At 41.6% G+C, this 24,915-nt stretch overlaps 2 protein-coding genes across 2 annotated transcripts in view; both read left to right on the top strand.

Annotated features, from left to right (window-relative positions):
* add1 (adducin 1 (alpha)) overlaps positions 1-24,915 on the top strand; it is a 232,615-nt gene that overhangs the window by 116,858 nt on the left and 90,842 nt on the right. The window lies entirely within an intron of this gene.
* The window catches only part of klf4 (Kruppel like factor 4), a 109,860-nt gene that overhangs the window by 21,633 nt on the left and 63,312 nt on the right, over positions 1-24,915 (top strand). Inside the window, exon 3 of the mRNA XM_080420091.1 lies at positions 19,972-20,060. The gene's annotated coding sequence lies outside the window, so the exon portion shown is untranslated. The remainder of the gene's footprint in view (positions 1-19,971; positions 20,061-24,915) is intronic.

Genomic DNA, 24,915 nt, shown 5'->3' on the forward strand with positions numbered 1-24,915 from the left:
AGGTTGGGCTATATGTGTGTATCACCATGGTGATACACACATACACACGTGTTTGGGTGGAGGATACGCCTCACAGGGCATGAATGGGTTGTAAAGGAGAGAGCGAGAGGGAGAGAGAGAAAGAGAGCGGGAGAGAGAGAGAGAGAGAGAGAGAGAGAGGGAGAGAGAGAGAGAGAGAGAGAGAAGGGGGGGGGAAATAGGGGGCGTCCCTTGGCCTTGACAGTAGACTTGCACTTTCACTCAAAAGACCGAGATTCATGAATGAGCCGTAAGTGTGTTTACCTTTGGGAGGGCTGGATCTGAAACCTCAATCAAGGTGTGGAATGTGATTGTGAAACAAAGCTTTCTCTCAGGCTGCTGTCAGCGCCCTCGCATTGTTTAGCCCTGAGTCAAATCTCACCGAAGCATTTAACTATCAGGAATTCAAACCACAGTAAATGCAGTGCAGTGGACTTTAACCCATTTAGACCGGCAACGCATCTGTGTGTCATTTTTAGATGTCTTTGGCTATTCAAAAATAGCAGATCTACAAGCTATGAGATCTGCAATTTTTTTTTTGTCGTGGACATTTTTGGCAAAATCTTGGATTATATATATTTTTAAAGCGAACATTTGTAAAATATTTAGTTCCAGGGACCCCCAGAAGCAAAGATTTGAGTTACAAATGTCCGCCAAAAAAAACAAAAAAAATCAAATATTTGCACAACTTTTCACGATTTTTCAAAAATAGCAGATCTACAAGCTCATAGCGCGGCACTCGGTGCCGCGCTATGAGCTTGTAGATCTGCTATTTTTGAATAGCCAAAGAAATCTAAAAAAATTACACCGATTTGTTCCCGGTCTTAAAGAGTTAAGCTTTATTGGCTTTACATGCGACACATTTAATAATGTTCAAAACTGATGCATGGCTTATTGAATTTGACTAGACACGTGCTCGTGTGTGCACCCGAAGTGGAAAATGAACGTGTTTAAACTAAGAGAATATTTTTGTGTGGTCCAATTTATTAGATTAAACATACAGTAGGCTACATGGGAATTGTGGGTAATTGTAGGTTTTAGAGTGCGGCATTGTGGGGCATAATACACTTTCTAATCATGGTATCAATCATAATAATAGCATGTGGCATTGTACAGTAAATCCCCTCCAGACACAATGAAGGGTCTGAGTTGGATATGTGTATTTGCGCCATAACCAAAACACATGAGAGAAGTGAAAAGCAAGCAGTTGAAGGTGATCTGCCAAGCAAATTATATTTCTTAGTCATTCATTCCCAGTCCATGTCCAGTTGTGCACTATTGAGTATAATGCACTTACTGTATATGAGCTGGGACTTGTTTCCATTTGCATTTCCAATGTGAAATCAGTGAAGCGATTCCAATCGGGTGGAGTGTATTCTCAGTGATTATGCTTGATCTTTTGTCTTAGTTTTCTGTATTTGCTCTATTTTCTGTATTTGCTCTATTCTCTGATTATCTACAGTATCAGTGAAAAACTCATTTGACCAGAGATGACTCACACAGGTTTGGAGTGGTGGCCATAAACCACTAACTGGGGCGTGTCAGTAGATAACTGGATCGTGCGTCAACCACATAATCGCAGCTTTGCTGGTTGGGTTCTAGCTGAGACTTGTTGCATGGCTTCTCCCCTCTCTGCCATCCTTCCTGTCCACTGACTTTTCAAAGTAAAACAGTAAAGAATACTGTACTGTAAAGACAGTAATGATAATAATATTATTATTATTATTAATATTAGTATTATTATTCACACTGCACTGTAAAGACTAAGTATTATCGCCTAGTGGAGATTTGCACTCCACTGATCGCAACAATTTCTCCTCTTAAATTTAATCAGAAGTAATCTAGAAACTGAATCAATTAAACAACATTTGAGGGACTATATCCTGCGGTCATAAAGTTAGACGAGACCAGAAGCACATACTGTCCTGCCTATATAAAGTACAACCAATACGTATGTTCTTGGTTCACGGTCAGCAGCATACATGTACAGTACAGTTACCAGGTTTCTGATGCATCAAAACTGAATTGAATATTAGCTTTAACAGTCACAAAAATCTGCATTATTCTTGAAGTCTGAAGCCATTTTCACTTCACAATAACAAAGGGAGAAAGAAACCTGTGCGAAATTGATGCTGCGAAAACATTTCACATAATTGACCTTGGAGCTCTTCCCAACATGTCATGTCCAGTTTCTCTGCAATGCATCAAACTCTAAAACACTCAACCAAATAACCAAACTTATACCTAGTAGAAACTGAAAAGAGCTACTGTAACACAGGTAGTGGAGTTGAAGGAGGAAATACTGTACTGTAAACTATGGTACAACAGTTTAACTACTAACTAGAGTAGCTCAGGTAGTAGAGCATTCACTTGGGAAGTGGAACGTTCTTGGTTCAATCCATGTCTCCCCTGGCCTTAAGTGCTTTGGATAAAGGCGCCATAGAGTAAATGCACCATTTACCAATTATATGATCCTTACGTTTGGCATCTATGTTTTTCCAGTGGGTGTCCTTTGTGTGGCATTTGATTTTCTAATAAACACATTGAGACCATTCTGTAAATGGGTGAATGCATTCATGATTGATTAATTATAAATCACTCGTAATTTCCTAAACCATTGATCAATATTACACCATGTCCTCCTAAGTAGTCCACAGAAAGACAGCCTGTTGAACAGCTAATTACATAAAGTGACCTTTGCTTTGATAAACAACATTTTAGGATGCCAGTGCACCGAATCAATTTGGATAATGCTAATAGATGCGTTGAAATATTGATTAGGATAATCTGCCTCCTATAAAGAGTAGCTCGTTAAAAAACATAATCCCCTGAGCATCCAGCTAGCTGACAAAGACCAGATGGGGGTGTTTATGCTGCGTTTGACCTGTTGAATTAAAGATCAACAAAAATCTAAAGTACCCTTAAAACTGCATTAAAAATTTATGGATAAGTCGCACATTTCGCACAAGTTGTAGATGTATTTATTTATTTATTTACACACAAAATAGATAGCTATTTTAGTGTGTAGTGTGCGTATAAATGCATGCACATATACCTTCTGAAGAAATGTAATGCATTTGAATAGCATTTATTTAATTGATGCATTGTAAGTTACTATTCACCTGCCTCAATAAATAATCTCTGGACCGCTTACAACTGGTCCATAACGCCCCTGCCAGAGTCACATCACGTTCAGCATGGCCTCCCACCAGTTCAAGTTTCTTGTAATCACGTACAGAGCACCCGCATGCATATTCACTGTATGTGTTGCGCTCCACTCATATGTGGCCAGCAGGTCACTGTCACTGAGATCTTCAGACCAGGGTTTGCTTGGCTGTCCCGTACAGGAGGCTCAAAGCAGTGTTGATTTCGTCGACTAAAACTATGACAAAAAATGTTCGTCGACTACCTTTTTTCACTGACGAAAACTAAATAAATACTAAGCTACGATGACTAAAACTATGACTAAATATATTGACAATTTCGTCAACAAATAAAAACTAGACTAAAATGTTAGGGAGGGACTAGTGGAGAAGAGATCCAGTAGAACTAAAAGACAAGTCGTTTTATGTTTGGTTGCGCGTGGGTGTTGTGCTCTGAAGATAGCAGATCTACAAGCTCACAACACGTCACAACACGTCGCAGCACGACGTGTTGTGAGCTTGTAGATCGGCTATTTTCAGCATGCAACCAAGTGTAAAATCAGCCATTACGACGCCCTCAAGGCACCGCCAAAATACATTTTAGTCGACTAAATCAACTGTAGATTTAGTCGACTATAATCTTATGATATTTAGTCGACTAAAACTAGACAAAAACTAAAGCATTTCAGACGACTAAAATATGACTAAAACTAAATGGAATTTTATTCAAAAGACTATTGACTAAAACTAAATCAAAATTTGCTGTCAAAATCAACACTAGCTCAAAGCAAAGGTGACCGAGCCTTTGCATCTATACAGCCCCTATGTTCGGAACGTTTTTAAAAGCTGCTAAAGACGTAATTATCCGTAATTATTTTGTGACTTGTAGTTCTGTGGTTTTTCCCACTGTCTTTTATCGGATGTTCGATTTGTTCTTTTACACATTTTTCTGTTGACTGTTTTATGATACTTTTATGTTTTTGAAACTGCAAAGCACCTTGTGACTGTCCTATCTGGGAATATATCAATAATATGTAGGCTACTGACTTTAAATAATCATAAAGTTTAAGAACCAATGTTAGTTCAACCCGGTGCTGGATCTCTTCTTAGTGTAGAAGACGATGAAAGTCAACATGAAATAAAAAAATCCTCATCTTTTTATTTTGAATACATCTTCATTTAGTTTCAATTGAATTATGAATTATTATTAGGTATGAAATGGTTAAGTGCTTAAGCATGACATCAGTGGGTGTCATATACTGGAGTTATTGAGCCCTTTGACAATCTGATAGTACACTACCCGAGTTTAACTTGAATCTCCTGCATATAATATTGTGTGTTGACACATGGATACACACTGTACTGAAATAGATACTAACATCAACCGTGTGTGCAGTGTAGTATCAATAGCACAAGATGTACAGTGGCTTATAATCGGCTGAGACTAACTGGTCCATCTGGTTCTCAAAGCAGTGATGGACAATGAATGCTGGGAACATGAGCATACATAGTACATTAAAGTATACAATATGGGACACTAAATCCCTTCCTAAAGCTGCATACAATACTTTTTTATTGCTACACTAGTAGTTTTAAAACATAGATATCAGTGGTGTAAAGTAATTAAGTACATTTTCTCAAGTACTGTACTTAAGTACAATTTTGAGGTACTTTTACTTTACAGAAGTATTTCCAATTGTCTATACTTTTACTTCTACTCCACTACATCTCAGAGGCAAATTGTACCTTTATCCGCTACAATTATTTGTTACTTTGCAGATATAAATTATCTTATAAAACATACATTAAACACTTTAGCCCAAGCTCACAACGCGTCGATCTGCTATTTTCAAACATTTTTGTACTTTTACTTTTGGTACTTTAAGTACATTTGGATACCAATACTTTGCCCTTTTACTCAAGTAAATTTTGAATTCCGGACTTTTACTTGTAACTGAGTACTTCTACATTGCAGTATTGATACTTTTACTTAAGTAAAACATTGAAGTACTTTTCCCACCACTGATAGATATACAGCATAATAATGTAACACACACACACACACACACACACACACACACACACACACACACACACACACACACACACACACACACACACACACACACACACACACACACACACACACACACACACACACACACACATACACACGCGCGCACAGTCCAAAATAAGAGCTCCATTACTTTACACTCGGGGGCAGAGGCAAAAGACGCTGACTGCTGATATTTTCTGTTTGTTTAAACATTTTAGTCACAGTGAAACAATTGCTCATTTAGGTTTGTGGGTTGCATGGCGGTTTAAGGAGCAGAACACAGAGCGGTGTGAAGAACAGATGTCTGAGTGAAAGCTGTTAGAAAACTCTCCAGAACTGCATGCTCGTCTCAATTCCCTGTGAAATGGTCTTATCTCTTTTCATCAAACAACCAACAACTGGAAGAACACTGTCTTGCTGTGACAGCAGATATTTACAATAATTTACTGTACCGTAATTAAAGAATAGTGGGGGAAAAAACACCCCAAAGAGAGTATTGCTTAATTTATAGGCCATAACGGCGCCGGGCGTCCCAAGCCAAGAATAGCAGATATATACAAGCTGTATATCTTCATTGCCGTCGGGCAGAAACCTCATATCGTAGTGAAACAGCCGATCTACAAGCTTGTGAGCTTATTATGATTCAAAATCTAGTTTTTTTTAAATAATGATAAAAAAGGAACAGTTTTGTACATGTGACAATATCTGAGCTTGTATATCTGCTATTTTTGGCGTGCTGCTACGCTACGCCGTCGTACAACAAAGTGTAAATCAGGCTTATATATCACATATAGCAATCTGTGAACAGCACAGAGAACGACAGAGGCCCATTCCCTATTCCCAGCCATAGCAGCACACGCACTGGGACTCTGTTCCCACTAGCGTCTTAAAATAGTCACAGAGGGCTTTTCAATTACACAGGCCGCACCGTAAGAAGGGGCCCCAATCATAAAACCAGAGTGTTTACCTCCTCTCTAAATCTTAACTCGGCTTTGATTAAGGGGACGCAAGGCAGCCGCTGGGGAGCTGGGTTAGGGAGGACGAGGCCTGCCCGGAGGGGGGGGGGGGGGGGGTGAACACCGAACAAAGCTGTTAGGAAATACAATGACGGCCGTGATGTGAGGTCGGTGGCACATCCAGTATAATGTAACACTTAAAGTACAGACAGAGCTCGGGTGGCGCAGTGGTATATAAAGTGCCGGGAGGTTGTGGGTTCGAATCGAACACACAATTGCCCCGTGTTCGGGGGAGGGAAGCCGGGGTGGGGAGGTTGATATACTGCATGTCACTGCATGTGCTCCTATGGGCTGGGGCGGCACCTGTCAGCAGGGAGTGTTGCGGCGGGAGGAGTAGGACGCTATTGCTCTACGTCCTCCTGGTGGGGGCTCCTCACTGGCAGGTGAGTCAGTAGGATACAACACACACATGTGTGTGGGGAGGAATTCATTCGCATAACAACAAAATTGGGGAGAAAAAAGGGGTAAAAAGCACCACTCCCCCCTGTGACGTATAACGTCTTCATTGTGATAGTTAAAACAAAGCTGTGACATCAGAGCTGTAGCACAGGTATCCCTTTGATGACATCATGGAAAAGAAGAGTTGCTCTGCTGGCATTCACACATACGTCAGTGTGTGTGGGTGTGCTGCATAAGTGTGTATAAGGTGTGTATAAGGTGTGTATATACCGTGTGTGTGTGTGTGTGTGTGTGTGTGTGTGCGTGTGCGTGTGTTTCTATCCCTGGGAAACCATGATTTGACAGTATTAGATATGTAGTTGAATTATCTTTTGTTGATGTTTGCAGAGTAACAAAGCACATCAAATAAGTTAAGTACACTGAAGTATTATAAAGACAACCAACGGCTTAGAAAGCAGTCCTGAATTTGGAATTTGCAATCTCAATGAAAGACTACATTATCCATTAATTTTAATAGGTCAGGTGGTGAGGAGAGGAGTCCCAAACAAATCACATAAAAAAATCACCATGCAAGTTATTCAAATGACAGCGGTCCAAACCGTGTCTGGAAAAAAAAGCACCAGCAAAAGCAAAAAAACTGAAAATATCCATCCGAGCCTTGTGGTAGAAAGATCATGTTTTATACGTTAAAATATTGCCTCATAAAGCCATTTAAGAAACATCAAGGCATTCTCCCCTGCCTCCAACAAATGGAACTAAAAGGCCACATGAAAGACTAGCGCCGTGCTGTAATTCTATTTATCATGATGACCTAAAATGCATCCACCCTATCTCATCAGACAGACATGGACTGCTTATTAAGCCCAATTTTCGTTGATGTTGTTGTCGCGAGGCAAAAATAGCCGATCTACAAGCTCACAACGCGACGCGTTGCGACACGTTGTGGGCTTGTAGATCGGCTATTTTTGGTGCACGGCCCTTTGTATGACGAAGTACAGGCCTTCCCCCCAAACAGTCCACAAATGAACTCGGAGCCAATTCTCTGTTCATATATCTTGTTTACCCAGTGGATATACTGTATGGAGGCTTACAAAGCTTAGGGCGTTATTGTAAATAACACAGCATTTCTGTCCCTGACAGCCCTGCTCCCGCGCGTCACTTTGAACTCGCTCCGCACACTTTTGTCGGTTTCACACTGTCACTTTTGTGACAGTTGCAAAACGCTGCAGAGAGGAATGTAAATGAAACTCGCAGTTTGTTGAATTTCAGGAGCAACAGGTATTGCCAGCCAGGGCACAGCAGTAGTCACGTACGGTCCGTTTGTATATTTCTGTTTAGATCTCTTTTAGATTCTGGTGTTTGCTACTGCGCCGCTGCTATGACAACCGAGTTTCCCTCGCAGGATCAATAAAGGTCGACTGCCTGTCTGTCTGTCTGTCTGTCTGTCTGTCTGTCTGTCTGTCTGTCTGTCTGTCTGTCTGTCTGTCTGTCTGTCTGTCTCTTTCTGTCTGTCTCTTTCTACCTGTCTCTTTCTACTCTCATGCACGTATGCACGCAGCCATACACACACATGAGGGAGGGAAAGTTAGGTCTGCAGCCACTATTGGGCCATATGCAGTGATGATTTTTGTGTAATATAATGTTTGTGTCATTTATAATCTTGTGTGGAATGGGGGCATTTAGGTAGCCTCACAATAGCATACATACAAAACACATGCAAGCACACAGACGCATCACATGCATAAAACAAACACACACTGTCAAAGAGTGCACCATGATCCTTGACACCATTGTCACAGCTCTTCATTATGGTTTGGTTAAATTAACAGCCACTTCAATGACCATAAAACAACAGTAGCCAAGCTCTTAAAATGCTGAGCTGTTTCCAGCATGGCAGTGTCACACACAACACCATACTTTCCCCTCACATCAGCAAACAAGAAAACTGCAAACCGCTTTATTATTTATAAAACAGGATAGTATAAGCTGTTGTTGGCATAGCAGACAATGTTTTGGGGCCTCTTCTTTTTTTCTCTCTCCATTTCTTCTTTTTTTAAATTTTTTTACAGAGAATTATACTGTCATAAAACCCCCTCTTTTTATTCAATAGAGCATGTCTAGACTATATTTTTATTATCATTATTGCCAGTAGCTAATTAGGGTTTTATTGCGCGAGTCGATTTGGAGTTTTGCTGCTCCTTTGTTTTTCTAAGTTTTTGTCATTCCTTGTGAGTCTGAAGGGAATGGATGTCAGTCAAGCAGCCTGTCAGCCACCCACGGCAGGAACCGCAAGGAACTAGGAACCGCCTGCACGTCTGCTCTATAGTGTCAGATTAAAAAACTAAACAAAAACACAACTTTATTGTACATTTGGCAGCACATATTGTACTAGCAGAAAATGACTAACAAAATACCATAGTTAGTTCAGAAAGGTAGCGGCTAATTTGAATGTTTATTTTCTTTTCCCTTTTCCCCTCCAATTTAGTCATTATGCCAATTCACAATTTGTCCCCGGGGCCCAGACTAGTACATGTGTCACTGTTAACCTACAGTTTGGTCGTGTGGGAGTGTATCTCCTCCGATACACACGAAGTGGTCAGATGTTTCTTTTCACCTGACGTGAGGAGTTTCAGGATGTTGTAACACGCGTGGAGGAACACACTATCCCTACCAGTTCCTCTCCCTGCTGAACAGGCAGCCTGAGAAACGTGTAGGAGTCACTAATGCAGGAACAGAGAGGCTTCCCAACCTCGAACACGGCCAGTTGTTTTTTTGGGGAGCGCCCGGCCAAGCCGGAGGTACTATGGCCGATTCTAACCCCTAGTTTCTACGGAATTTGAATTACAGCGCAAAAGTCCTGAACATATCATAGTTAGTTAGAGTTGTTGCTAAGGACTAACACATATTGTTGAGGGTTTAGCTCCTATGATACGGTCCCATTAAGTGGAAATTGTTTGGGCATTCCAGAAATTAATCCTTTGTGGGTGTGAGAAATTGAATTCTAAACTTGTTAGTAATAATATTATTACAATTTTATTTTACTAGTGTCATGTTGTAGCTTATTCTCCTCTCTGGAGGAACTACATTCTTTTCAGGTCAGTGCACTTGAAGGAATAGACTGATGCAAACACATAACAACACAGCTAACACTGATATTAATAACACAGCATTTGACCCCAGTATATCAATTCGGTACAAGTACTCTTCTGTTATTCTGTAATCATTTCATGTAGCACCATTATTTCTTCATACAGTACTTTCCCACAGGAAAAAGAAAGCTGAACTGTGAACCTCCTGTTGGTGACGTTCCATTAACATTTCCATAAAGTGTAACTGTAACACTGCCTGAAGTCTGTGGGCTGGCAATGACAAAACTCAAGCTTTATAATTATGACCGTACTGTACCTCAAAGACTTTTAACTTTTCTTAATCCCTGGCCCAGAGACTTAAAAAGCTTGTTCTCTAAACTACATGGAACCTCCATCATGTATGTATGTAGTATGTACAGTATTTATGTATGTATTTATGTAGTACATTTGTACGTACATAATACAATGTGTATGCATGCACAATATGTACTGTATGTCATGTATACAGTGGTGGAAAGTAACTAAGTACATTTACTTAAGTACTGTACTTAAGTAAAATGTTTAGGTATTTGTATTTGACTTGACTATTTCCCATTTCCAATACTTTCACTTCTACTCCACTACTTCTCGGATCCAAATATTGTACTTTTACTCCACTAAAACTTTATTTACTAGTTACTTTTAGATTTAGATTATTATTACAAAACATACATTAGCCCTATATACATTTCAGCCATTTGAAAATAGCCGATCTACAAGCTCACAATGCGTCGCAGAGCTTGTAGATCTGCTATTTTCAAAAGATATTTTTTTACATTTTATACATTTGAAATGGGACCTTCTGCATAATGAGTACTTACTACTTTTGGTACTTTAAGTACATTTTTATACCAATACTTTTGTACTTTTACTTAAGTAAATTTTGAATTCCAGACTTTTACTTGTGACAGAGTACTTCTACATTGCAGTATTGATACTTTTACTTAAGTAAAAAGTACTTAGGGAACTTTTCCCACCACTGCATGTATACGACTGTACTCTACAGTACATTATGCATACATGTGTGTCCATGGGTGTACCGTTCCGGTTGTACACTGGAACGGTGGTGCGGTCGTGTGCTGAAGGCCGTGTGGGAACGTGGGAACTCTTGAGGAAGGAAGAAGGACAGACAGACAGACAGACAGACAGACAAATACAATGAAAGGTGGAAACTGAAACTGAAAGCAGCCCACAAGCTATATATAGAACATATGTGGTGCTGCTGATGCTCTCAATGAGAGGGATGGTGGTTGGTGTCATGTTACTCTCTGTCTCCCTCTCTGTCTCTCTCTCTCTCTGTCTTTCTGTCTCTCTTTTTGTCTGTCTCTCAGTCTCAGTCTTTCTCTGTCTGTCTGTCTCTCTCTCTGTCTCTCTCTCTCTATTATTCCCAGAGTTACATCTCTTCGTTTAACCCGTTCAGACCTTACAGTGTAATTATCCCCCGAGGACGTCATCCTCTTGCTCTCCACTCCACAGCTGTTGGGGGTGTTGTCCGTCCGTAGGTGGGGGGAGGGGGGGCGATCTTGATCTTGCCTATAGAGCAGGAGCTGCTCTGTTTTTGTCGCAGGTTGTTTGTGTGTCAACATGATCGAGCCCGCGAGGTTGCCATTTCATGACCAGCGAGCAACAGGTGTTACGTGTGTGACGCCCCAGAGAGAAAAGATCAGCTACAATGACACACGGTGGATAAGGTGACACGTCAAAAAACAACCAGCAGCTTCATTTTCTTTGAGGCCCTCTGGCGTGTTGTATACGCGCTCTGCTGTCTGTCTGTCTGTCTGTCTGTGTCTATTTCCTCAGCCTCCTTCTATCTCCCCTTCTCTATTCTCGTCTTCATTTTCCCATCTGTGGGTACACACAGTGTTTCAGTTGGTTTGTATACATTCTCAGAGTTACAACTTGATCAACTCTACACTAGTGTACAAGGTCTGTGAGGTCTTTTCCCCCAAGAGAAACAAAAATAATTAAATAAAGCATGCACGTCCAGACGTAAACTGCCGGGTGCTGGGCAGAAGCGAGCACTAAAAAGGAGTCCACACACTGGATCAAGCTCCAAAAGTGTTTCTTTTTGTATTAGCCTGGTAGCTCTTTGTCTGAGGAAGAGCTACTGTACCAGGCTTGAAACGTCACTTAGGTGGTAATAAAAAAAAACACTTTTGGGAGCTTGATCCAGACTGTGTTCCTTTTCCTCAAGAGAGCCACAAGGTTGCAGTAAACTCCACAGTTCCACTGTAGAACGTCCTGATGGTTGGTGCCCTGTTTAAGGAGAGGAGCTCACAGCACAGCTGCATGTACAGCTGTACACATGCACAGTCAAATCACAGTGTTCATTTAACTGAGGTGGTTCCATTTGTACACTCTTCTGAGTTAACTGCTTCAACCCTATAGCATCCCGATTCTTGAGGGGAAACATTCGGCGAAAACAGTCGATATACAAGTGCGCAGAGCTGGTAGATCGGCTATTTGCGGCCAAGAGATTTGGTATAGATGGAAATACTAGATAGTGTAGAGCCCTGGTGGACTCTCGTCAATGTATAGAGGGTTTAAAGGTATCATGACATTCATTTTCACTTTTTTTATTTTCAATGTTTTATTTGGGGTTTTATGACCTCAATTACACCCAAAAAACCTGAACTTAAAACATTCAGTGGATTTTCTGTGGTCTGGGGTTTTCTGAATAATTAGGCTGAAAAGTAATCTGAGCTTGGCCCTTCGACAGTGAGGTCACTGTCGAATAATCCCGCCCACTCTCCTCCTCGCCCCTCCCCTCCCCTATCCTTTCCTTTGGGGGGGGCGGAGCAGAGGCGATGATTGACAGGCAAAATCCCTCACCAGCGACACCCGCAGGCAAAGATTTCTTTTTTCATTGCAGTTGAAAAGGCTTTAGAAATGTGAGAGAAAAACACCTGCCATTGATCACTGGAATGGAATTTTCACTTAAAACTTTTTGTACACTTTTGAAGGACCAGGACAAAGACTTTGAATGTGGTGTAAAAGTGAATGTCATTAAACCTTTAAGTAGTTAAATGAACACAGCGATTTGACTGTGTATCTGTCATAAAACTTCTCAGGGTATTGGCATTGATCAATGACCATCAGTGTCAGTGATCATCACTCTTTAGATATCTCATTCATAACTGAAAAACAGTCTACAATTCCCTGCCTTGTTCACATGATTAATCTAGAACGTCTCTGTCTATGGGGCAAGCTACTGAGGTCATTAAGATACTGTCTGTCATATCATTTCAGTGATTTTAGATTGTTGTGTAATAGCATTGTAATTACTAGTGCAGTAGTTAATATTGTGTAGCATTGTAATGACGGGTGTAGTAATATTATTCTGCCACCTCCCATCCAGCACTGTGACTTATGTTATGGGTAAATAATGGCAGCAACATGACTCATTGGCGGTTTCATTACTGTGCTATATTTCCATATATATTCCATATTGCCATTCTATATTAAAGTGCATGTCTCTCTCTCTCGTGTGTGCGTGTGTGCGTGTGTGCGTGTGTGCGTGCGTGCGTGCGTGCGTGCGTGTGATTTTGATATTTAGTCGACTAGACTAAGACTAAACAATATAGGACATCAGAATTTGCTGTCAAAATTAACACTGGTGTGTGTAGATCTCTACAGTATATTGTCATGCTGCTGGTGCCACTGCTCTTGATCACTACTCTTTCACCCAACTTACCCTCTCTCACGCACACGCACGCACACACACACACACACACACACACACACACACACACACACACACACACACACACACACACACACACACCGCTCACACACACACACACACACACACACACCGTACACAGACCCAAACATCTGCCTGCCAGGCAGAGTTGTAGCCAGATGTTTTGATATATTCCATTTCGTTGCTGTCAGGCAGAAACATTGTATCTACATATTTAAACGTTTTATGTTTTGTTGTAAATGAATGCCCTACTTCATCATACAAGAGTGTCACATAAAAGTAGTGAAAATAGCAGATCTACAAGCTCACTACGCATCGCATCGCGATTGGCTATTCTCGCTACTTTCACTACTGTTTTTAAAATAAAACTGATTTTGACATACAAGGTTTCCACCCAATGCTATGCTAATAGTGGCTGGTTGAACAGGTGTTACAGTGCCTGACCTTCACTCTGATAAACCTCACTAGCATAAAGTTGAGCATGAAGCCTGATTTATACTTCGTCATAGATCGGTGTTGGGTGCCAAAAATAGCCGATCTGCAACCTTACAACGGGTCGCATCGCGATTCATTGTGAGCTTTTAGATCTGCAGATCTATTGTGTGTAGAACTGCCATGTTCAGCACGCGACATCGGCGCACAACGGATTATAAATTAAGCATAATATATCTTTTGCCGCAAGCCTTATTCCATATACTGATGAGGGTATTTACAATCAAGCGCAGTGATTAGCGTATTGCAGCGATACTGTACCACCGTAACGAGACGCGTTCTAATGACTTTGATTTAAGAATGTTCTAATCAGAAGAAAATGACTTGTTCTGTTGACGAATGTAAACTTCGCCTGATACGATAGTCCTCATGTAGAATGTGATGGTTGCCTCCAGTTGTTATGTTAATGATCGCCACTTTCCACTCACGGAGCACAATATTATGCTACAGCAATTTCCAGTAGTCGTTACGTTGATCAAAAACGGTTAGCTGGCTCACTGGGCACAGACATTCACAGGCGTGGGCCCATTTGTCTAATGATCCGTGGTGTGAAGATTGTTTATCTTTCTCTCCGGGGGAAACGATTGATTGGGAGAGTTATTTTCCCTGGAAGAAAATCGTATTTAAACTAAAAAGCCTTTGGAAATTAGACAACAGAGAAGCTCATAGCTGTGTGATAAACACCCGCGGGCGTTTTGGACCGTCAAGTCTTCCCTTAATCTACTTGCTTTTTTAATGCCTACAGTATTTTCTGTATTTTTGCGTGCGGCATAAAAATCAAGCTGTGCCATAGCCTTGGCTAGCCTAGCGTACAGTATGCTGATATGCATCAAAGCCACACTCTACTAAAAAAAGTCCTTGGTAATTAGTAATGAGAGGTCTTGTGGAAAGTGGATACCCCCTATTTATTTTTGCCAAACATTGTAATTCCACTTGGGACAGATGACACGCTCCTGCCATCAGCAGCTTGTTCAGCCATGTTTCTGGTGCGTTCAATTATGTCAAAAATGTATGTTCGGAGAGAGTGGATCACTTTCACGTTTCCCAAGGCCATGGCTAGCTGGTGTAACGCACGCACGCACACATGTAAGTTCACTCCTCACTCGAGCCACCCATCAGTGTTCACTATTTTGGTGTTAAGCCTGCTTTGTACTTCGGTACATCGTACAACGGTGTCACGCGCCGAAAATAGTCAAGCTGACAACGCCTTAGTCTCATCCACGACACATTAGAGCTTCAACTTTCTTTTATAACTTTGGTTTCACGCACAGAGGAGCACATACTGTAGGTGAGCTTCCATCAACCTGTAAGGAGAAAAGTTTACACGAATATGTTGTTTTTTCATGTCCACAGTATTTCGTCACTGTTGGGCAGAAACCTCTCATCTCCAGATTGTAACTTTTTGTGTTTTTTTGGTAAATTAACGCCCTAATTGATCATACTACAGCGTCACACAAAAGCATCAAAAATGGCAGATCCACAAGCTCAAAACGCGGTGCGAAGCGACAGCTTCGAGCTTGTAGATCTGCTGCTTTTGATGCTTTCTGAATTTGAATCCTGAAAAGTAAACGTAAACTGACAGAGACGATTTACAGGCACATTTATACTCAAGCTTAAAGATACACAATTTCTACCTCTTCATTAAAAACTTAAGCCCTGTTTTATGCTTCATTGTACGGTGGCGTCACGTGGCGGTTAAAGCCAACGTGCCCTTTTGGAGATTTATTATTTATTTTGTAATTATTTTGTTTGCTTAAAAAAAGAAAATCGGATATAATATAGACAAAATTAGGGGTGCCAGGTTGAACATGCAGGCTAATTACAATCATGCCATTTTCCAGTTTTTTAAGTCCTTCCTCAGTGGTGGATTCTCCCACCAGCACTACAGAGGGACACTTTGGTGCCAAGAAGCCGTTAATCCGTCCTCAGGGCCTGAAACAGCTCTAGTTATCTCTCTTTTCTGTTGAATGGAGGGATCCACAAAGGGAAGAGGCTAAAGTGGTAACCCGAGCTTCAGACCTGCGTCGCTGGATAGCGTGCCGACTGTGAGAGGCCTAGATTGCAATCCACTGTTTCCCGTGGCTTCGGAGAAAAGAGTCAACGCTCCTCTGTGGTGTCGAATATCACCCAGATCCACCGGGCGCTCTGGTTACCTGTGTATTCTAGCTGGGAAAAGCTGGGAGAGAGGGAGAGAGGGAGATATAGAGAGAGAGAGGAGGGAGAGAGAGAGAGAGAGACAGACAGACACATAGAGACGGAGAGACAGACAGACAGACGGACGGACAGACAGACAGACAGACAGAGACAGTGAGAGAGACACTGAGATATTAAGTGATATTACGGCATCGAAGGGTGGATGATGATATGGCCACATGTTGTGCTCTTTGTAATAATGAACACAATAGAGACCCAAGCATTTTCATAGACATGAGCGTGCCACACACATACTGTACCGAAGTTGTTGTTTTTGGCTTGAGGCACGGCTCCAAAGTTTGTCTGGGAAAAAGATACATATAAATAATATACGTCATGCGTATAAATTAAGCTTTTGATGCGGGAAAGGTGCGTGTTTTTTTTTATGCCATGGCCACTATCTAGAAGAGGGTCTATCTGTGTGTGTGTGTGTGTGTGTGTGTGTGTGTGTGTGTGTGTCTGTCTGTCTGTGTGTCTGTCTCTCTGCACCTAATCTTACAAACCACAGGACTGATTGGCATCGAATTTCTTGTGTACACTGCCAGTAGGACACGGAAATAAATACTCAAATAGTTTTCACATACTTGTGAATTAATAATCAAAGATGAACCGCCCTGCCTTCCCTCCATATTTAGACAAGACTGACATCATCGGTAGACGTCATACACATCACATCAAACAGCCCTGAGAATTCACCTTTCAGGAGGCCAAAGAGGGAGGTAGTTATCACTTCTCCCATAGACGGGCGACCCCCTCCTTTCTTTACCCCCATTCTCCCCCCCCCCCCCCTTTCGTTCTACTGTGTACTGTGTGTTTTATGTTTGTGATGATGTTGAATGTTTGGTGTTATTTCTGCAACCGCTCCTATAAGAGGGTTTAGGATCCATCCGTGGTGAAAGTTTTTCTTTCCGTCGTGAAAATGTGTCTTTCGCTGTGACGCCATGCTGTGGAAAACACGCCCATAGGCTAAACTTTGCAGGACGTGCTGTGATTGGCTAGCGAGACACATGATGAAATGAACTTCAAACATCGCAGACGTGCTGTGATTGGCTAGCGAGACGCATGATGAAATTAATAATAATGTAAAAAATGTAAGCACGTCACTTCGCAGGACGTGCTGTGATTGGCTACCCAGATGCATGATGAAATTAATAACTCATAAATAGCACCGCTCACTTCACACTGGGTGTGATTTTTTTATATGTCGATGAATTGAATACCTAGGACCCCCAATGGAAACAAGACCGCAAGGACTTTTTTGGTGTTATCATTTTAGACAAAGTGTTTGACTGTACTCGTGCTGTTTTACATTTTTGTCTAATAAAAATATTCAAATCACAGATCCACAGGGAAGACAACACATTATTAGAGCCCTACGATCACTATAATGTTACATGCTAATTCAATGCATCATTAACAGCAACATACAAAATGACCTAACACACTCTTCCCATAGCCTACCAATGTGTGGTAGAGACAGTATGTCAGTTATACCAAGTGTGGTAGAGACAGTGTCATCTATTCTATACCATGTGTGGCAGAGACAGTATGTCATCCTATATTATGTGTGGTAGAGACAGTGTGTCATATATTCTATACCATGTGCGGTAGAGAAGGTATTTCATGTTATACCATGCGTGGAAGAGACTATATGCCATCCTATACAGGTGTGTGGTAGAGACGGTACGTCATTTATACCACGTGGTACTGGCAAAGACGGTATGTCCTTTATACCATGTGTGATAGAGACAATGCTGTACCATGTGGTAGAGACAGTATGTCATGCTGTACCATGTGTAGTAGAGACGGTATGTCATGCTGTACCATGTGTAGTAGAGACGGCCGGGATAAGGTGACCAGAGAGGATGTGACAATGATCATGTGACACAATGCAGCAGGTGTGTGTGGGAAGGAATCAGGTCTATTCTCCTGAACTCTGACATTTCCCAAGGTAACAATCAATAGCTTGGGTTTCCAACCGTCTATATTATGTGACCAGCTGTGTGTGCATTTGTATGGTGGCACAATGCTGTGTGTGTGTGTGTGTGTGTGTGTGTGTGTGTGTGTGTGTGTGTGTGTGTGTGTGTGTGTGTGTGTGTGTGTGTGTGTGTGTGTGTGTGTGTGTGTGTGTGTGTGTGTGTGTGTGTGTGTGTGTGTGTGTGTGTGTGTGTGTACAGTATGAGAGAGAGAGTGTGTGTGTGTGTGTACGTGTACAGTATGAGAGAGAGTGTGTGTGTACACATTAGCTAAATACGACCCATGAGGAAGTACTCTCATAGTGACGTACATTTAAGGAGTCAGAGACAATATAATGGTTTTGTCCCCATAAATCCTTTGTCTTATGGACATGCTGTATCTGCATGTTTCACTTACACCTCCTATATAAGATTATTAGTTCTGGGTCCAATACAAAATGTGTGCAACATCAATTGTGCCTTTATAGTGTAACGTATACAATAGAAATTTCCCTCCCTTTTCTTTTTAGCAATTATAGAAGATTGCAGGGGTGCATGGAGACGAGAAGAAGCATAAACTCTAAGTAACAGATTGAAACGGGAGGAAAACCATAAAGGATAAGCTCTATTGCCATTATGTTTGACTCAAGTTTGTTTTGTTTTATTTAATTATTGATTTTAACCGTGGCTCCGTTTTGGTTCATTCGATTTTTCTTCTGTTGTGTACATAATTATTGTAAAAAATATGAGCCCCAAATCTCTCAGCAGTGCTTCATGTTGCCTCCCTCCTTCCCCGCACAGGGACGTAACATGGCTGTTTGGTTCAACTCGTACCCCCTCTGGTCTTTAATTAGCATAAATCTTGTAGAGTCGTGACTAAAATACATCCATTTACTGTGAGAAATCTCTTCTCATTTCTCACACTGTGGATCAACTCTCTCTTCACATCGTCGCTGTTGTATGTCCAAAGCTGTTATTTAAATGTTCCAATATGGATCCAATGTAGTTATTATTTAGTTACAAGCTCTTTTCATTGGTTCAAAATCTATAAAACCCACACTTATAATTACACACACTTGTAATTATTTAAAACATTTCAGATCTATAAGCTGATCTACAAGCTTACGGCGAGTCACTTTGCAACGCATTGTGAGCTCGTAGATTGGCTATTTTCATTACTTTTGTATGTTGTATGACAAAGTACAGCGTTAATTTACGGGGGGGGGGGGGACATAAAAAGTTGAAATATGTAAATACGAGGTTTCTGCCCGACAGCAACGATATCATCTACGACTCAACTGAGGTTGTCTCATTAATGCACTGACATATGAGCTTGTCTTAAAAGGTTGAAATTAGGAGTACCAGAATGAAAAGTTTTACAAGAGTCTCCTCGGTGAGTTATCATTTCTAAAGTTATGAATCCTGCGCTTTGATAAAAGCTGGCTCGTCTTCAGTCCTTCATGTCCGTAGGCTCTCCGGAGAAAGAATTTAAAATCACATGTTCTGGTTTGACTCCATAACCTCCTCTGATCTGGTCCACAGTCTGTTGGCAAACCAACGGCATTGTTTTTGTCATTGTTCACTCTTTCCTGTTCTGACCTCACTGACCGTCCTGGTGAACCCCAGCTCGCTGTGATGTTCTGTTTTGTTTACGCGTCTCCTCAAAGTAAACACATTGTGCTGTAAATGCGCATCCAAGTGGCCCTCATGGGAAAGCCTTGTAAACGTCCCAGGAGCTGCAGTGACATCATAGAAGAGGTTTGTATGGGGACACACACAGACGAGACAGAGAGTGAGATAATTTGAATTCAAAGGTTATTTTTTTTATTATAAAAAAGCTTCAAAGTCCCTATTCTTCTTCTTCACAGAAACACAAATGCAGACGGGAACGAACAAAAACAACTTGAGTGAGTCATTTTGGAGGGACACCAACAACACACCACCACCGATACCCCAGGTAAACATAAAACCTTCCAGATTACTTGGGAATTTGTCAAGTCCGAGAGCGAGAGAGAGGGAGGGTGCGAATGAGAGAGAGGCAAACAAAAGACAGTTTGAAGGGGAAAGTGGGCATTTTGTTCATCTGTGATGATTTAATTGCAGCAATTCTTAACAGTGCGGAGTGGGAATGGGACCAATGCCTGATGGTTTGGACCAGACCCTACAAACTTGAGATTATGAAGGCAAGTTTGGGCCTATAGCTCTCGTTGGTATCTTTGACAAAACAAGCTCTTTTCCCTTTGAAGCAGGCACAATTTATTTTAATTGTGGAAATCCCTGCAGGCATGTTGTACATCCTCTCTGATTGCTTGTAATGAAAAATGACTGCATCAATTATTTCAATCTACTGTTCTTGATTTTTGATCATCGGATTTTTGATTATCGTGGCAAATGCCGTGTTATAGTCTACAGTCTTGTGAAACTGTGTGACACGGAATAAGTCTCTCTGACAAGGGTTATTATGTGTCAAGTGAACTCGTTCAACACATGCTATGCCACTGGCTTTCAACATAGGGTCCAGGGACCCCCAGGAGTCCTTGGAAGGGCTCTAGGGGTATCCCCCAGCTAAATGATAAGGGACCAAATCTATGACTCTGACACAGTACACTGAGTTAAATTAACACTTCATTTACAATGTAGATCCGGGTCCCAGAGATAAAACATTGTAACAAATGGGGGTCTGCGGTCTAATGCATATAAAACTGGGGATCTTTGACATTAAAAAAGGCTAACCAATCATTTAGCTGGGGACCCTGGCCCTTGGAATCCCCTCAAGGACCCCCGGGGGTCCCCATGTTGAGAACTGGTGAACTAAAAGCATGCTGCTATGCAGCATTGCGCAGTAAACAGGTATAATGTCACTATCGTCACGCGTGGCGTCATGCCCAGTCACTCCTGATCCCTGCAGCCATGTGCTCTGCCAGAAAGGAAGACTCCCCACCCTTCATATAGTCTGAGTCAGCATGTGTGTGTGTGTGTGTGTGTGTGTGTGTGTGTGTGTGTGTGTGTGTGTGTGCGTGTGCGTGTGCGTGTGCGTGTGCGTGTGCGCGTGCGTGCGTGCGTGCGTGCGTGCGTGCGTGCGTGCGTGCGTGCGTGCGTGTGTGAGAGATAGGTGAGTGCTCAGAAGAGGAAATGGAAGCCAGGGAGGGGTGAGGTGGAGAAAAGAGAAAGCACACACAAAAATCTATTTTCAGTTCACTTTTAAGTAAAAATACATTCTACCTCGCAAGTAATTCAGATGCAAGACACTCCTGAGAGTAATAAGTTAATGTACGCTTCTTGGAGAAGTTCAGTGGGTGGTTTCCTCAAAGCAACAATGCAATCTTGCCTTAAAACTATCAAGTTAGTTCTGTTTTTTTATTTTATTTTTTAGATTATGTTAATCACCAGTGAGGCACATGGCAATGTCACCCTCAGCAGCATGTTATTGGACCTGAGTCAAATGAAAGACTCTTAGAAAAATACGGTATAATTTATGTGTGGGACCCATATTTACATGTATGTGTGTCGATAGCTGTCGTATGAAAAGTGTTGGAAAACACAAACGTTTATTGCTGGAACGAGAGTTCAGGAGCACTTATATCGTACAGCAAAAATGACGTCTTAAAGAACTGGACCTCAGTTCTCTCCTCTCCCTCCATTGGTGTTGGAAACATAATTTCACAACATAGTTTATGACACCCATCAAGGCATACAGTACATTAGGCTATATGTCACTTGAGTTATTATGCTCCTTTTAAACAACTGTTGAGCCTTCAAGAGGCTGATGTATTTAATGGCCTTTTTCAAAGCACCGTTCAGAGATTTGAAATTTTATATTTGTCATATTCTGGAATGGCTCTCGGAAAAAAAGGCTCCTTGTAGCGTGTTACTGGGGATATTTTATGGACACAAGTGCATAGTTTAATACGCTTGCATTGCTTGGCATAACTGGAGACTGCAGTGTCAATCAATAAAGTTGTGTAAGCACACTGTGGACAACAATAAAACTGTCCGTCTTGAATTTGAGAGTAGCATTAAGTGTCTACACACTATTGAACAAGCTGTTATCAGCTCAGCTGTTATTAGGGTTCCACTGCGATCGTATTTTGTGTTTTTGTCCAGCAGTAACTCATCCATACATTGGTAATTTCTTCTTTTTCTCCCCAATCTAGTCGTTGCCAATGAATTCCTCCCCACGCAGATGTGTGTGTTGTCACTGCTGTATCCCACTGACTCACCTGCCAGAGGACGTAGAGCCTCTGTCCTACTCCTCCTGCCCAACACTCCCTGCTGACACGTGCCGCTCCCAGCCCATAGGAGTACGTGCAGTGACAAATATCACTCTCCCCGCCCAACTTCCCTCCCCCGAACACGGGCCAATTGTGTTTGTTTAGGCGCTTTACATTGGTAAAGTTTTGTCCATTTTGGCAAACAGATAGCCCAGGTTATGCGTAACATGGCCAACAAAAAATATGGCACAGGCTCTACGATGTCTGAGGCTCAGCCCTGCCTCCCCAGTTGTTGTAGAAATGTAAGACTTGCATAAAAGATGTATGTGGAAATGCCAAACAGTTTTCCTCTAGGACCCATAAAATCTTCTTTTCATGAACCATAATGCTGATTCACATAAAATGTGCAAGGCAGAGATTGGTCAGAAATTATTAGGCAATCAATTCTTAAGAATTGTGCAAAAGAATTGCATGCTGTAAAATCACGATACAGTGATAAATCAACTTCAAACAGTGCTTCTCAATGTCGGGACCCCACAGTGTTTTAAATCAGCAGCTTTGATGCACCACTTCAATTACTGTAGTTCTGTTATAAACTGAAAGCCAAGTGTGTATTGATCTATACACACATAATACAAATTACATCAGTGACAGAATGACATGATAATGTAACTAGAAAAGTGCTGGGTTGTCTACCCACAGCCTGCAAGTTTTGGAAGGCTTTTATAGGAATTGGCAATTGGAATGGTATATGAGAAATCTGACTGACCGATTTGTGTGAGTTTTGGAGAAAAGTTGTAGGAGTTGTAGCAAAAAGTGTGTTTTGAAGAAAACGCTAAATGATGGAAAATCTAGTTGGCACAAATAGTTGGGCCTATATGGGTAGTTACATCATGCTAGGCCAACAGTTATAGGCCAAAACGTGAAGCGGGCTGTTATAGCGCCACCATGAGGCTGATTTGAAAACTTTGGGGTGGCGGTTATTCCTTGGCCTACTGGGAGTGTGTGTTCAAAGTTTCATGGTAATCGAATGCTGCGTTCATGATTTGTGACATTTTGTGCAAAACGGGCACCTCCCACAAACTTTGAATGCCAATCGTAGCCAAGCAATCTGAATGGAATCTGGAAAAAGCTGACAGATACCTCTTGATCACGTGAGCACAGACATAATACCGATTTGGGGGAGTTTCGGGCAAAATCTGTATGAGTAATAGCAAAGAGTGTGTTTAGAAGAAAACTGTGCGGAAAATCTTGTTAGGCGTAAATGGGCGTGGCCTATATGGGAAGTTGCGTCATGATCCAAGGAATCCATGGGAGAAAAAACACTGGACTCAGGAACCACCAGCAGGTTCCTACCTGAGGACCACAGGCTGCACACTGGCTCATAAAAGGTTAATACATCTAAAATGTGTTTGGGGACCAGGCCATGAAGAGCCTTAAAAGTTATCAGCAAAATCAGGTCTAAGGCAGGCAGGCAACCAGAGTAGGGAAGTAATTTGTTCTCTTCTCCTGGTTTTAGTTAAAAGTCTAGCAGCAGCGTTCTGCACAATTTGGAGCCTATTGACTGTTTCTCCTTAAGACATGTTAAAATACCATTACAATAGTCACGGCACAAAGTCAATGCAACAGACCTGACATTATAAAGTACCAGGAGATGCCTGAATTTATGAAATGATGTGGTCTGAGCCAATTATGAGAATCTTAGTTTTGTGAGAGTTTATTGAAGGACATTATATGACATTCACTCTGAAATATGTGCTGGACAGTTAACTAAACAGCACATGTTTGTAGGGTAGTAGTGCTTCACTGGAAGATATCGTCTGCATGACAATGGACGGAGATGTGAATGCCTATATGTCATAATGTCATGTGAATGAGTCATGTCAATGAGTCGTGATTTACAATTATTTGTATGTTATAAATCCATGACGTAAACAACACAGACATTGAACCAAACAGCTCTGTGTAATGTGAAATGTCTGAGGATTGCAATTTACACTGATTTATGAATAAACAGGGACACTATCAGAGTTGAAAAGGTGTTTCTTGTCAGGTCAGAGAACACAAAAGAAATAGTTATTCCTAATTATCTGCAAATGTTTGTGGTGCTGGAGCTCAGCCACATCCCTAAACTGATTTGTCGTCTGCCTGCATACTTTGAGTTTTAAATCATGTCTGTAATGTATCCAACTGTCTTATAGGTCAGACGTGTTTATTAGTTCAGAGAGAGAGAGAGAGAGAGGGGGGAGAGAGAGAGAGAGAGAGAATGATAGAGAGAGAAGGAGAGAGAATGATAGAGACAGAGAGAAAGAGGAGAAAGAGAGGAGGAGAGAGGAGCGAGAACAAGAAAGAGAGAGAATGGTGTGAAAAAAAGAGAGAGAAGTAAGGAAAAGGAGAGGAAGGAGAGAGAGAGAGAGTGAGAGAAGATGGAGAGAAAGAGAGAAGGAGGAAGAGAAGCAGATGCTCCCTCAGGAGGAGGGTTGTCCTTCTCTCTGCCTCTCCCTCCATCCATTCCTCCCCTAGTCTCTTAACATATGGACGCCAGGACACTACGCTCACAGGACGAGGGACATGAGGGACATACTGCACAAAAACATATAG

The sequence above is a fragment of the Gymnoscopelus braueri genome, assembly GCF_963280865.1.
Source record: "Gymnoscopelus braueri genome assembly, chromosome: 22".
Taxonomy (NCBI): domain Eukaryota; kingdom Metazoa; phylum Chordata; class Actinopteri; order Myctophiformes; family Myctophidae; genus Gymnoscopelus; species Gymnoscopelus braueri.